Below are 15,435 nucleotides of genomic sequence, written 5' to 3' on the forward strand. Positions count from 1 at the left end.
TCCCTTTGGTATGACAAAGAGACCACATATGGTAGGCAGGTGGAGGGTAGAGGAAATGCTATTTGTTATTAGGGTTAAATGTAGTTATTGTCTCTCTGAATTTGCTAAATACTAAAGTTTTGATCCCTTATTGCATTTTTCGGCCATTTTTGCTTATATGACTTATTCATTAATGATGCGACAATGTTTGTGACTTATTTTTTTACATGGATATTCAGAGGGGTGATAAGCCACACCAAGTCATTAATGAATGATTCACAGAAGTAAAATGGCTTAAAAATAGGGTGGAGTTGGAAAAAATAGTTGAGGCCAAAAATTAGGTTTTTTTAAACAGGGATCAAAACCTCATTTTATTTTTAAATAGAGGAACCAAAATTGTTCTCTAACATCAAGGAAAAACTTGAAATTATTGATTGTTGATGATGAAGGGGAAGATAGTTGTGTGAGGTCTAATGTAGTTTATATAGAGATTTTTCATAATATACTTTACTTTATTTATGAACTATCTAACCTTCTTATCTTTCCTTCAAAAAAAAAAAAACCTTCTTATCTAAATATTCATGTCAGCATTTTAATGGTACATTATATTATATAATGATATATTTCTCAAATTGATTGAGTTGATTACAATAATTGCATATTGATCAATGGTTTACAACAGACCTGTGCGATAGCGCGGGTAGAAACTGTAGTTGTATCTCTGTTTGCATTAGGTTTGCCGTTTACATAACCTAGTAGTTACGAGCCGAAATTATCACCCAAAAAAAATTACTACCCTAACTTTCAATTATTGTCTACAAACACGCCCTCTTTTCAAAACTTAGTAACCAAATACAAACATGTCCTATGGATTATGCATGTTCAGATAAATTTGTAAATGCGCCCTCTTTTCAAAACTTAGTAACCAAATACAAACACGTCATATGGATTATGCATGTTCGGATACATTTGTAAACTTACAATTGATTAAACTTTATGAGTTGTGAAATTTAGTATAGTAGATACATGACAAAACGGTTAGTGACATATACCCAAGGGCAAACAGAAAAGAGTATTACTTTTCCCACTCTCTTGTGTTCTCCTGCGCCTTGCAAAAATTCCTAAAATACCCATGGTCCGGAAAATAAAATCCGAAACAGATTGTTAGTGAATCCGAAAACTACAATCCGGAAAATAACGATATAGAGTTTTGTGTCTTTCTTTGATGATGTCAAGGGTCTCTGTTGACCGTCATATAACCCCCGCATAAGCTGCAATGCAATTGCAGGGGTCGTATGAACGGTCAACAATGACCATGACACCACAGACACACCTAAAAACTACCTAAAAAACTTAAAAAATTGAAGAAAATGTAAGAAAGGAGGTGAAGAAGAATGAAGGAAATTGGTGAAGATACAAGCCCTTTTATCGCCTTAAACCAGTCATAGGTCTTAAATACAGTCAAATAAAACGTGTTCCACATTCAAAACCGTCAACAAATGCATTCAAACTCCACTAACTGACCAAACCTTTGGTGAAACGCCACCGTCCAAAATGAAACTGAGGGGTTCCAGATTTTATATTCCGGAATGCATGTAGTTTGTCCGGATTATAAAATCCGAACTGCATCGGACCCTGTATTTGGAGCGTTTTCGTGGCGAATGGCTTGGAAAAAAATAGAACAAAGATACATCAATTTCGACATTCACCCTGCAGAAAGAGCCACTACTAGAAATCTCGCCTATAGAGACCGATTTTAGAGACCAAATTAATTTTTTGGTCACTTTAGAGACCGATTTAGAAACTAATATTTTAAGTGTGAAAGGCAAAAAAAATCAGTCACTAAATCGGTCTCTATAGAGACCGATTTTAGTGACCATTATTTCAGTCACTTTAGAGACCGATTTAGAGACTAATATTTTAAGTGTGAAATGCAAAAAAAAAAACAGTCACTAAATCGGTCTCTATAGAGACCGATTTTAGTGACCAATATTTCGGTCACTTTAGAGACCGATTTAGAGACTAATATTTTAAGTGTCAAAGTCAAAAAATATTTGGTCTCTAAATTGGTCTCTATAGAGACCGAATTGGAGACCGATTATTAGCGATCATTATATCCGACGCAAATGTTTTTTATAAATTACAAAAAAATAATTTCATGGATATATCCTATATATATTTAACTAGTGTGTGAACCCGTGCCAAGCACGGAAATGAAATAACTATAAAATTTAAGATTAATTTGTAGAAATTAGTATATGTTTAAGTTTTTTGACATATAAGTTAGCAAAACATTGAAATAAACTATAAAATTAATAGTAATATTTAATATTTAAAAAATGGACCCAGCTATTCAAATGGTTGGATCAGTACCAGTCTCAAAAAAGTAGAAAAACAAAAATGTACCGAGTGATTCAACTGGTTGGATTTAGAACCGGTCTTGACAAATTCAAAAAACAACATATCTATAGAACATGTCTATATTTAACATTTAATCTTATATGTATTTGTAAAGAATTTGTGTACTTTTATTTTATTTTTTATTTTATTAGTTATGACTTTAAATGAATTAGTTATTAAAATTAGCAATAATGTATTATTTATTCAGTATTCAGTTCAACCGGTTGAACCATGACCCGAAGGTGACACCAATTCAATTCACGATCCGATTTTTAAAACATTGGGAATATAGTATAGTTGTAATAAAAAAGAAACAAAAATAATACATTATTGCTAATTTTAATAACTAATTCATGATGGGTCTAAATAGTATATCAAATGATTTTAGATTATTTTTTTGTGAAGATCACTACAAGAAAACCTTCATTTACAAACGGAATTTAAAATCACTTATTGGCGGATTTATCCCTCATTAAAATGTTATTGAGCGACGTAACATCATTACTCAAATGTTACACTGATGAAATTTGATTTCTCTCCGTATATATTTTTTAACTTATAATTGAGAAAAAAAGATATTAAAAAAAAACTAAATAATTGAGAATATTAAAATATAGACCCCTTTAGAAATATAAATTTTGTAAAAATCACAAAAAAATAGTCTTTCATGTTGTTAATATATGAGTATAAATCTAGGTCTCTATATAAATGACAAAACCAATAGGCTCATGCATTAAAATATGATTCGAAATATAGACCATAATATAAATTACAAAAGAAAATAGTGCTCCATATTAATCAATAGAAATATAAGTCTCCGTTCGAATTACAAAAAAAAAAAGGCCTCATATTAATATATGAATAGAAATATAAATCCCATAGAAATTACAGAAAAAAAACCTATGTATTAATATATGAGTAGAAATGTAGATCCCCGTAATAATATATGAATAGAAATATAGGTCCAAGTAGGAATTAAAAAAAAATGCCACATATTAGTCTATATGAGTAAAAATATAGTTCCTATAGGAATTAGAACTAAAAATAGACATCCGTATTAATATATGAGTTGAAATATATGTCCCTCCCATAGAAATTATAAAAGAATAGGCTCATTTATTAATATATGAGTAGAAATATAGACTACATTAAAAATAACAAAAAAAAAGGTCCCGTATTAATATATGATTAGAAATATATATAGGTCCCCGTAGAAATTACGACAAAAAAAAAACCCGTATTTTTTATATTTATAAGTTGCATAATAAGAAAAATTATTTCCCTTTAATTTTTATCAACAATTACACATCTTTTTTAAATAATATAATATAAAAAATAGTAAATAAAGTGAAAGATATTTGAAAAATGGTTTTGAGTGTGTCTAAGGAGGGAATATAAATAATCCATTGGTTGCATAAAAAAAAAGGTACGATAGTATAAAGACGTAAACGTGATTCACATTATAAAAGTAATATTATATTATGTCACTATTTTGTGTAAAATGACACAATTTACTCTTAAAATAATCACATGTACGGTCTAGACCCAAAAAAAAAAAAGAAAAAAAGAAGGGGTACGGTAATAATTGGAAGAGATCACATGGATCTGTTTTTTTATACTGTATGTTTATAGATTTGTCATCTTTATCTCATAATCCTCTATCACTAATTTTTTTTCTCTTGTTAGTTGTGAGTGGTGTGATTCAATTTCAAACTTATTACTCATTCATATTACAATGATATAAAGCTTATTCTTAGGTCACATGTCTTGGTTTATTATTCATTTTCGATTACTCCTCAATCCTCATGACAATGTTTCTCTATTGTAGAGATTAGAGGCAATTTCACGTTGTATAGGATCTCAATCATTAATTTAAAATTGGTGGTCTATATTATAAATCCAATTTTACACTTAGCGATAACTTTGTCATTCCTTGTAGTCTAAACCGGCTCGAAAGATTTGTCTCTAAAATTGAGGTAGAGAATATCCTATTTATATATATAAAAAAAGCTCTGAATGAGATTTTAAATAAAGAATGTATTTGTCTCTTCACTCTTATAAATATTATTATAATAATTTAAAATTTAAAAGTATCAAGTTAGAAATATGTGAATGAGTAATTTTTTATCAACATCGAGTTTTAAATGGAAATTAGAGATGAGATGATTAATTAGATTTTTTTTGTCACATGCCGTAGTAGTTAGAATTTTCACTTTTTAAGACGAATAAGTGAGAATATCAAAATTTAAATCATAACCCCTACATATTACATGCAATATCCTTATCAACTGATCATTCTCATGGGATAGTAGAAAGTATTTTCTACATTTGCTAATAATTCATTGTTGATTTTTTTATTTAGAGAATTTTTTTTATTGGTCAGTTAAATGTCCATGTAGATAATGGTGATAAATTAATATGCATTAACTTGTATATATGGAAATTTCTATTATATTTATAAATAATAAATACAATAATTTCTTAGCTTGATTTATTATGATATATATATGTATTTAATGCATTGACTTGTGTAGTGTTTTTTTTATAACCCATTAACTTGTGTAGTTGAATGAGGAGAAAATACAGGAAATATTAATACAGATGCCAAAAAAATAATTGATGAGGTGTTTATATTTCAATTTAAATATTAATTAAGGAAATATAAAATATATTCGTTGTCGAATGAACCACAAAGAAAGATTGTTGAAAGGATATATGACACTTGTACTTTGAATTTTTATGAATAATAATTTTGTACAACATCTTTTTTATAAATAAATAAATAAATCAAATTTGAATTTCAGATTTCCAATTATTCCGGTGAATGCAACAATTAATTATCACCTATAGCAATTTTTTTGGTACAATATTTGAAGGGATTTATTCACACAAAAAAATTTGTAGGAATTTTTAGTGATGTTTACTCTAATTAAAATTCGCAAATTACCAAAAAAATAAATAAATTAGAATTTACAAATAAAAAATTAACAATTATATAGAATAAGATATGCACTCTAAATATCAAAACTTGAAAAGGAAAAAAAAATGTAAAAAAATCTAAAGAGAATATAGAACATATATACAACTTTTTTAAATTTTACATATACATAAAATTGGAGTAACAATAACAAACCACCTAAAAGAACCATTAATAGTAATGGATGGCTAGTAAATATTAGGATAGAAATGATACATACATGGATAGCAAGAACATAAACGCCTAATACTTCTAAGAAACTAAAAACTGTAATTTACATATCTTTAATAGTAATCACGCGCTTTGAGCTTTTCCATTAATAGTTTTACTCACATCCTACAAAAAAATGGTTACGTTAAGCAAAATAAATTAATCAATGAAAATAAGGTTATGTAAACAATAAGAAATGTTAGAGATCCGGATCCAGTTTTTTAAAAGAAAAAGAGGTAAGAAATAGTGAATGGGATTTTATGGAGTGATAAACTTAAAACTATCCCAACTTTGTTTATCTAAAGCCTTGAGCGGAATCCTCACAAATGAATTGCAACTGAAAAGATTAGAGACATGAATAACGTTAAACTTGTGAGAGTAATTTAACAATGTAGTATCAATAGTATAAAATAAAATTGAAGAAAAATAAGTAGACAAAATTGTTTGATAGTACTGGCAAAAGAATTGCACACACACCTTATATAGAAAATACGATTTTGACAATCATTCTTATTGGCATGTTAATGGAAATAAATCAACATTTAATGTTATTTTTCATACACAAGATAATTTTCATACACCACACATTTAAGACATGATTAGGTAATTGTTTCTTGATGAAATACTTAAGTGAGACTTCCTAAAAGTTAGGAATCAAGATCTATAGAGATAGATTATTGACATATCTCAACCTTAGCCTACATACATATTTGATGAAGTGTACAGACACCTCGTGTGCTTAATTTTATTGAAATTATCGCATACGTCACATGATGTATTTTGTCTCAAAGACAATATCCAACCTCATTAGATGAGAAAGGGATGCATGAGGAGTATCCAAATACTTTGGCAATTGGATTGATCATGTACATCATGATATGTACTAGACCAGATGTACTATATGCTATTAGCATAAACAACATGTACCAAATTATTTCTAGTGATTGTCATTAGATCACCATCAAGAATATCCATGGATATCTTAAAAGGACTAAGGATGGCTTCTTGATTGGATCTGGAAAGGATCATTGTAAATGAGTTACAATGATACTGATTTTCCAAATCGAAGAACATTATACCCAGATTGTAGTCTGGAATAAACTTTATGCTCGGATGTCAGCTCTGTAAGCTTACAAGCTTCAGAAGATTGATATATCTATTACAAAGGTCAAATATATGATTTGAATCGTTTGTCTCATAAGATGAGGAAGAAAATTGTTTTTCCTTACGTTGCAGATTTCCTTGACCTCATTAAAGATGGTAATGGTTTAATCTTGCAAGCAACGGAAAACCAGATCTCACCAACGATTCAAATACAAGTTTTGACACTTTATTTCCTTTTGATAGAAGATCGAAAGTGTAAATTGGAAGATGTATCGGGTACCAACATAGGAAAGAGTTCCTTATCCACTAATAGAAAATCTTTCATAGAAGATGCTTGATGATGACGCTAGTCCAATAAATGTTGAGTTAATATCTGATTGGCTTTAGTGCTAGTGGGAGATTGTTGGAGTAAGCCCTAAAAGCCAATCTATTTTGATAGAATCGTCTTTTATATGATGACTTTGATTTATATATTTAATATATATAATAAGGCATTTCTTTATTATGTTTATTTGAAACTAATAAAGTCCCTAGAATAGCTAGTCTAATTAATGGAACATTAAGTGTGACTTAATAGTGAGACTCCATTAAACATAAGGACACTATTCTTAAAGTATCCATAGTCAAGTTTTACTGTGATGTGGGATAACGATAAAACATAGAGACTATTATGTGAGTAGACTGATGACCTCATCTCACGAGTCATGGATATGAGATATCAAGTCTTCACATAGATATAAATATTAGGAGCAATATTTATATTGGATTGACCCGCCATGAGAATACTACATAGTATGTTATGAAAAGTGTCATAAGTTATTCTCATAGTGATAATGGTGTATACCACCCTTCGACCTGAAACCACTATGGACCCTAGATGTGGAGTAGAGTGTTTAGTTGTCGTTCAAACATTGTCCGTAACAGGATGACTATAAAGTCGGTTGATGGGTACTCCACAAATCATGCTGAGGGACATGAGTGACCTAGATGGAATTTGCCCCTCCTACATAACAGGAGCAATATCTGTAGGCCTCTTGATGGAATATGACTGATAAAATGCGTGGCCACGCCGAACTAAGTCAATATGAGATATTGAGCTTATTTGTTGCTCAGTATATTCTGGGATTAAGAAATAAAATATTGAACCATACAAGGGTGACACGATCTATGTCTAGTGTTCAATATAGATATAAGGGCAAAGGGGTAATTATACACATGATCGTTATCACGGAAAGGTTTCGTCAGATCACATGACATTCTCGTCACTTGGGTAGCAGTGATGTGTTGCTAGATACCGCTCATTGTTTATAATATTAAATATGTGATTTAATATTATTGCCAACGTTACGAGAACCTATAAGGTCACACACAAAGGACAGATAGATGAGAGAAATAAATAAGACTTATTTATAAAATAATAAGTAGGACTTATTAGTAATTAAATAATTAAGTATGACTTATTATTTAATTTATGAAAATAGAGAAATGCGGTCCACCGTAAGGTACGGTGCAGTGCTTGGCTTGATGACCACACAAGTGGTTCTATAAATAGAACCTTTGTGATGAAGTTTTAAAAAGCTTAACCTAATTCACAAAGTGAAACCTAGCCGCCGCTCTCTAAACCCTATTCTCTCTGAATCTCTGGTGGAATTGGCCAGCACCGGTCATCGGAGAAGGTCTGTTCGTGTGGACTGAGTAGATGCATCGCTACTTTGCTTTGCTCGTGATCAGAAACAGTTTCTACTTCAAAGGTTCTGCACTTCAAGAGGTAAACACATAAACTTGTGGTTTTGTGTTCTTTGATTTGTGATTAATGGTTTAATCAAGATCCGTTCATCGGGATTGTTCCGCTAAGAGGATTAAATTTTTGAAAAATCCCTCTTAAATCCCTTCAGATAATTCCTGGACCTGTGAAGAGAGGGAAAGGTTCTATTTGTTTTACATTTAACTTTACATCATCAATCGATTATGTTTCTTCTTAAAATAGTTTATGCAGCAACAATAGATTCCCAGATTAAGGGTATCTTATTTCAAGATGTTGGCATAACTTCTTTTTTCGTTTGATTGTACAGCTGCAAAAACTGCAATGAACCTATTCAGCCACATGTCAGACGCAACAAATCGGGAGAAGGAGTTGATGAAAGCCTGAATTAGTTGCTTCAATTATTGGTAATGTGAAGATAACTGCAGCTGGTCTTACTCAATTAAAGCAAAAACAAAAGAAAGGCAAGAAGACCGCCAAACAAGCGAGTTAGCCTAGCCAAGACAACCCTTCCTTTCGCGGGATTTTCTTGGCGGAAAATGTTTTCATTTGTTTGTTTTGTTTACTAGAGCTCACAAATTTGTATGTTGTATATCTTTCCAAGTTTCAACACTGTAGAGTAGGGTTTTTCCCCTGTAGATCTCTGCTGTACAAGTACTAGATAGGTAACAGCTGAAATCATATGGAAGTAACAATGATAAATAATTGATTAGGCATCAGGCTTGTTTGATTCAAAAAGCCAATTGATTCCTAAGCTAAACCAAATTTTGTTTTGAAAAATCAGTTTAAATTAAAAATATATGAAATTTATACATGAAATTCCTAAGCTAAACCAATTAATTTATACATGAAATTTAACCGAAAATATTTTAAACCAATTAAAGTAAATGTTAGTGCTCCTGTGAGTTTAACTCAGTTAAGTGTGAAATTCTAGCAACTAATGTACCAAAAACAAAAGTAAGATGTCAGTACATATTAATATACAATATATTTATAAATTTTACAATACACTAGCCGAAAATGGGCAATAAATTGTCCATCTATGCGTGTTTCTTATATAGAAATTAAGACCAAAATAAGCTTCCTTTGTAGCTGTTATATATTTTTATGATCTTAATCATGATCATGAAATTAATAATTAAATGACAGGTCACAAATGAGTATAGAAACATGCATCATCTTGTAGTAGAATTACTTTCCCAGCCCACAATAGTTTTATTTTTTTCAAGACACATACATCATCTTACTTAAACTAAAATCCCAAATCTTGTGAATAGAATACCAATAACTATTTCAGTTTAAGTATTTTTATTTTATGTCTAATAAATAGTTAAACATAATTGAAAATGTAGTTTTTATGAGTTGGCTGCATTATAAAGCTAAAACTAGGGGTGTGCAAAATATCCGGTCATATGGATATGACTATATCCAAATCCAAAACCAACTCCAAATAACCAGTTATTTGGAAACAGATATTAACCAGACCATTCTAAAATGGTTGGGTATCCATTATGTAAATCCGGTTTTTTAATTAAATGTCCATATCCATGTCCAAATCCATTGGATTAGACTTTTTGCGCATTTCTTCATTTTTTTGATATGAAACTTTTGACTATTTTTTTTACGCTAATTATCCTATAAAAACCTAAAATCGGCCGGCAACCCGAAAAATCGGCAGAAAAAACCTAAAATTGGCCAAAAGCCCAAAAATCGACTATAAACCCTAAAATCGGCCAAAAATCCAAAAAAATTGCCGAAAAACTTAAAATCGGCCAAAATTCCAAAAATTGACTATAATCCCTAAAATCGGATGAAAACCCAAAAAATCGGCCGAAAAACCAAAAATCGACCGAAAAACCCAAAAAATCGGCCGAAAACCTAAAATCGGCCAAAATCCAAAAAATCGACTATAAACCCTAAAATTGGCCGGCAACCCGAAAAATCGGCAGAAAAAACCTAAAATCGGTCAAAATTCCAAAAATCGACTATAAACCCTAAAATCGGCCGAAAACCCAAAAAATCGGCCGAAAAACCAAAAATCGACCGAAAACCCAAAAAATCGGCCGAAAACCTAAAATCGACCCAAATCCAAAAAATCGACTATAAACCCTAAAATCGGACGGCAACCCGAAAAATCGGCAGAAAAACCTAAAATTGGCCAAAATTCCAAAAATCGACTATAAACCCTAAAATCGGCCGAAAACCCAAAAAATCGGCCGAAAAACCAAAAATCGACCGAAAACCCAAAATCGGCCAACATCCAAAAAATCGGCCGAAGAATCTAAAATCGTCCCTTAACCCAAAAAACTCGGCCGAAAACCTAAAATCGACCCAAAATCCTGAAATTGGCTATAAACCTCAAAATCGGCCGAAAAACCTAAAATCGACTATAAACCCATTTTTCGGCCGATATTAGGGTTTATAGTCGATTTTTTCGTTTTTCGGTTGATTTTTCGTTTTTCGGTTGATTTTTCGTTTTTCGGTCGATTTTAGGGTTTATAGTCGATTTTTGGGTTTTTTGCCGATTTTAGGTTTTTCGGCCGATTTTTTGGGTTTAGGGTCGATTTTTGGGTTTTCGATTAATTTTTTGGGTTTTCAGCCGATTTTAGAGTTTATAGTCGATTTTAGGGCTTTTGGTCGATTTTAGGTTTTTCAGCCGATTTTAGGTTTTTCTGCCGATTTTTTCGGTTTTTCGGTCAATTTTTGGGTTTATGGTCGATTTTATTAAAATAAATAAAATTAAATGAAGGAAATTCAATTACATTATCCAAATAAAATATAGGAATTTATTCTATGTATAAAATTCTGATTTCTTTACTATTTTTTTTATGCAAGTTTTACTAAATTTAGATTTTTTTCAAAAAAAAAAAGATTTTTTTAAATTGTCTTAAAACCAGTTTTTAAAATGAAATAACTGATTTTTTTTATCAGATTTAAAAATAACCGGTTAAAAATTGGATTTAAAAAATGACCACTTTTAAATTTGGTTTGGTTAAAATAACTGGTTATATATCCATAACCAAATTTATAACCAGTTTTATAACCGGTTTATAATAAAATATGGTTATGGTTATAAATCCAAATCCAATTAAATGGTTTCGGTTTGGATATGGTTTGGTTTGTCAAATTATCCGACCATGCACACCCCTAGCTAAAACAAAGCTAAAACAACTTATGCAAGAAATAAGATGTGCAGGTGCAACATGTTGAACAAGATGTGTCAGACATCTTATTAAGAGGGAGAAACATGTACGTGCAACATGTTGAACAAGATGTCCCAAACAATGTGTAGGACATCTTGCCCCCAGTACAGCAGGCTGAAGAACATAAAAGATAAATCCAAAGCGCGATTCTCTCAAAGGTTGTTACAAAGCGCGATTAGAAGATTGCCAGCTGTTTAATGGTGAGATAATAAAGTTTGTTATCGATAATTAGCTAAAATGATTGTGATTCATTCATATATACACCGGTGGAAAAAACACTTTATAGAAAACTTCTTAGGCCGGTTAGCGTTGCCACCTGACTTAAGAACATGTGCGGTGGCAATTCTGTAAATAAGTTAAACCGTGTTAGGTCGGTTCCTTTGTTAACCGAGTTAATAGAGATTAAAAAATTCCTGACAAATTTATTAAGTCAGACATCGGTCAACTGGCTTAAGAAATCTTTTTTGTTAAGTCAGTTGTCATGACAACTGACTTAAGAAATCCTTTTGTTAAGTCAGGCTTCACTCGCCTGACCTAAGAAGTGTCATTTATTTTTTACAAATTAAATTGTGTTGTGTAGCATACGAGAATCGAACCCAGTCCCTTAATATAAAAAGAATTCTTATTTTTTTTAAAGAAAAATCTTTTTTATTTTTATTGTTTTGTGAAATTTTTAAAGAAAAATCTTAAACTTTAAAAAAAAAAAAAGTTAACAAACTCCCACAGTTAACATACGCAGAAACAATACAGTTCCTTCGAACCCTTATTCTTCACCGCAACAAAAATCCAATTCTTCTTCTTCACTGAAACAATCGATTGAATCCTTCATCACTGCAAACACTTCAAAATCGAACCCTTTGTTAAACTCTTCTCACGAACCCAGAAATCCCTTAGTCAAACTCGAATCATTCACATAAAACCCAGAAATCCTACTCTTCACCGCCGAGAAATCGAACCCCGTCGCTGCAAACCCCAACCCTTCACTGCAAACTTGAACCCCATTGCAGCTCTCTTAGTCCGTATATGTAATCTACAAACCCTAACTTCTTTTTTTAGTTGTTTGATTGCAATTTCTTGTTGCTATTGTTTCCTTTTCTGTTTCTGGTGCTGTGTTGCAAAGAGATTATTGCAATTTCCATATTATTATTATTATTATTATTATTATTATTATTATTATTATTTTCTCTTCTAGTTGTTGTGTAGTGATGAGAGATGTTGAGTGGAGTATAATTTTAATTTGTTGGAATATTACATATTCTCTTTTTTCCACATTTTAACAGTTTTTAATTTGGTGGATTAGTATCTATTTTAAATTATTCTTATAATATAATTTTGGGGAAGCAACTTTATACATAGAGGCTATGAATCTTATGATGATTACTATGGTTTTGGTTCTGTGTGTTTTTACTCTATTATCATTACAGGTTCACAGGAAATTGGACCTTATCTTGTGGTTGGTTTACATATCTGATAATGCTATATTAGGCTTTCATTATCATTTATTAATACTCTGCAACTCATAATAATAAGTGTATTACTGTTGTAATGCAGCCACAACAATTATCACAATAGATGATAAGTATTGCTTTGTCCTGGTTTGTTGTTGTTAGTTTTGGGAGATTGTTTCGTTTTAGTTTGTTTGAAAAGATCGAAGCATGCCGTTTGTGTTTTCCTTGCTATAGGGTGTTATTCAAGAACTGGTTGTTTAGTTCCAGTTCTTCCTTTATATACCAGTTCAAATCAGTTTGGTTTTGCGAGAGGTCAAGGTGATGGGCTCTCAAAATATGTCAAGTTTGAAAGAAATTGCAGCCCTTGTATACAAGTTCAAATCAGTTTCAATAGCTATTAATATGACACAATCTATGGAAGTTGTCTGTGAGGTAATTTTCGCCCTTGCTCTCGTAAGTATTGTTGTCTCTTTTTATGTAAACCTCTGTAAATACTATATTTAACTTAGTTCACTATTACTGAACTTTTTCGTAACACTTGGTTCAGTTTTATACTTTTGTGATATTCTATGATTGACATGGCTTGAATCAATTCATTTTGACTTGTTATTGGAGGGCGTGTTGTGTTAGATGGTGTGATTCTTTAGCAGCTCCCCCCATTATTTTTGTTTGTAGGTCTGCCAATGCCACCATGATATCTCTCACTTATATTTAGATTATAATATGTTTCTTCTGACAGCCAAAGCAACTTGGATAAGTTCAAGTCTGAGGATTGTAATATTCTCCCTTGTACTGACATAGCTAGAAGGGGACTGGATATGAAGTGTTCACTTTGTGTTTAACTTATTATTCAATTGTTTACTAATCTATAATCCTCTTACTGATAATGTGCATAGAAGGCGGCAATGACAGATGTCAACTGTTGTGACATATGCATTGCTGCCATTATCTTAGTTCCAATATCAATTATTAGAAGTTATTTAGTTTGTTTATCATGTCACATGACAGGTATTTCCTGTTACTCAAAAGAAATTTTGTGGATTCAATCCTTTTACAAGTATGAACTCTCTCCCTTTCTGGTCTTGAACTTGTTTGAGCGAGCTTGAATACCCATTTTTTCCTTTATTCCTCGCATCTCTTCCTTTATTTTGGGTGCAAAAAATACTAAACTGACGTGTTCATGTTGTGCAGCGTTTGTGTGCTATAAAATTATTTTATAATCTGAGGTTCTACACAAACTTATAAGCTATGAGGTTTGGCACATCTCTCGCTCTCAAACATAGGAAATTCACACAAAGGTTCAAGTTATTGACATCTATCTAGTCTCTTTTTAATCCACACAAAGGTAAGCTCAAATATGCCTATTTTGTCAAATAACTTAAAATTTTTTATAATAATGTCTTTCTTTTATTTGATAACATACCTTAATTAAGATAGTAACGTGTTTGCAAATTAGTCTCATCTGATATTTAGATTTTGTTGTGTTGTTTAGTGTCATGTTATTTTGCATTTGAATTATATCTCTCAATGCTACATATATAGACCCTTAGTAAGTTGATTAATATGTTTGAATTATTAATTATATCTCTCGTGATTTTAGGCCGTACAAAATGCTGCTTATAAGCTGATTGGCATGTTGTCTATATAGTGTGCAATATGTCACAATCTACGGAAGTTGTTCATGAGGTAATTTTCCCCTAAGTATTGGTGTCTCTTTTTATGTAAACTTTTATGTCACAATCTATTTAAATTAGTTCACTTTTAATGAACTTTTTCTTAACAGTGTTGGAAAAGTGAACTTCACATGTCTATATAACTGGTTTATATAGAATTAGAAGAGTCTGCAACTCTGCATCAATATACTTTGTTGGAACTGAAGTTTTACATTGAGAAAAGTATTATTGACTAGACATTCACATATTCATTATTGTGTTGGTTCTCAGTGTGTGTTAGAATTGTAATTAGTTTGTAGTTAGTTTAGTTACTTATTTCTTCATGAGTGATATTATACCCCTTAAATTAGTTTGTAAATTTGTTCTTATGTAATTTAAATTGGGCAAAATAAATTACTCTCATTTGGATATTTGGTTAGCAAATGCAGAGCTACTGTATTTTTTTATTATTTTTTTGTAAAGAAAGTGTTGTTTGCCACGATTTAATTGTGGCTATATTTTTTTTTAAATTACAGTAACACTTCTTAGGTCGGGTAAAACTTTAACTGACTTAAGAAGTCAGTTTTTAAGTCAGGTCAAAATCTGACTTAAGAACTTCAAACTTCTTATGTCGCCTTTTCTTAAGTCAGGTAGAGACCGACTTAAAACGTCATTTTAACCGACTTAAAAAGCGTTTCTT

General features: G+C 31.0%; 1 long non-coding RNA gene across 3 annotated transcripts; it reads left to right on the plus strand.

Annotated features, from left to right (window-relative positions):
• Positions 1-12,343: 12,343 nt before the first annotated feature.
• On the plus strand, positions 12,344-15,170 carry LOC123888793. 3 transcript variants are annotated; one of them, XR_006802285.1, is made up of 5 exons: positions 12,344-13,515; positions 13,714-14,140; positions 14,275-14,428; positions 14,684-14,769; positions 14,867-15,170. It is a non-coding gene; the product is annotated as an uncharacterized LOC123888793 (long non-coding RNA). The 3 variants fall into 3 exon arrangements; XR_006802286.1 differs by having other exon boundaries at positions 13,823-14,140; XR_006802284.1 differs by having other exon boundaries at positions 14,092-14,140.
• Positions 15,171-15,435: the final 265 nt, after the last annotated feature.

This window comes from Trifolium pratense, linkage group LG6 (genome assembly GCF_020283565.1).
Source record: "Trifolium pratense cultivar HEN17-A07 linkage group LG6, ARS_RC_1.1, whole genome shotgun sequence".
NCBI lineage: Eukaryota > Viridiplantae > Streptophyta > Magnoliopsida > Fabales > Fabaceae > Trifolium > Trifolium pratense.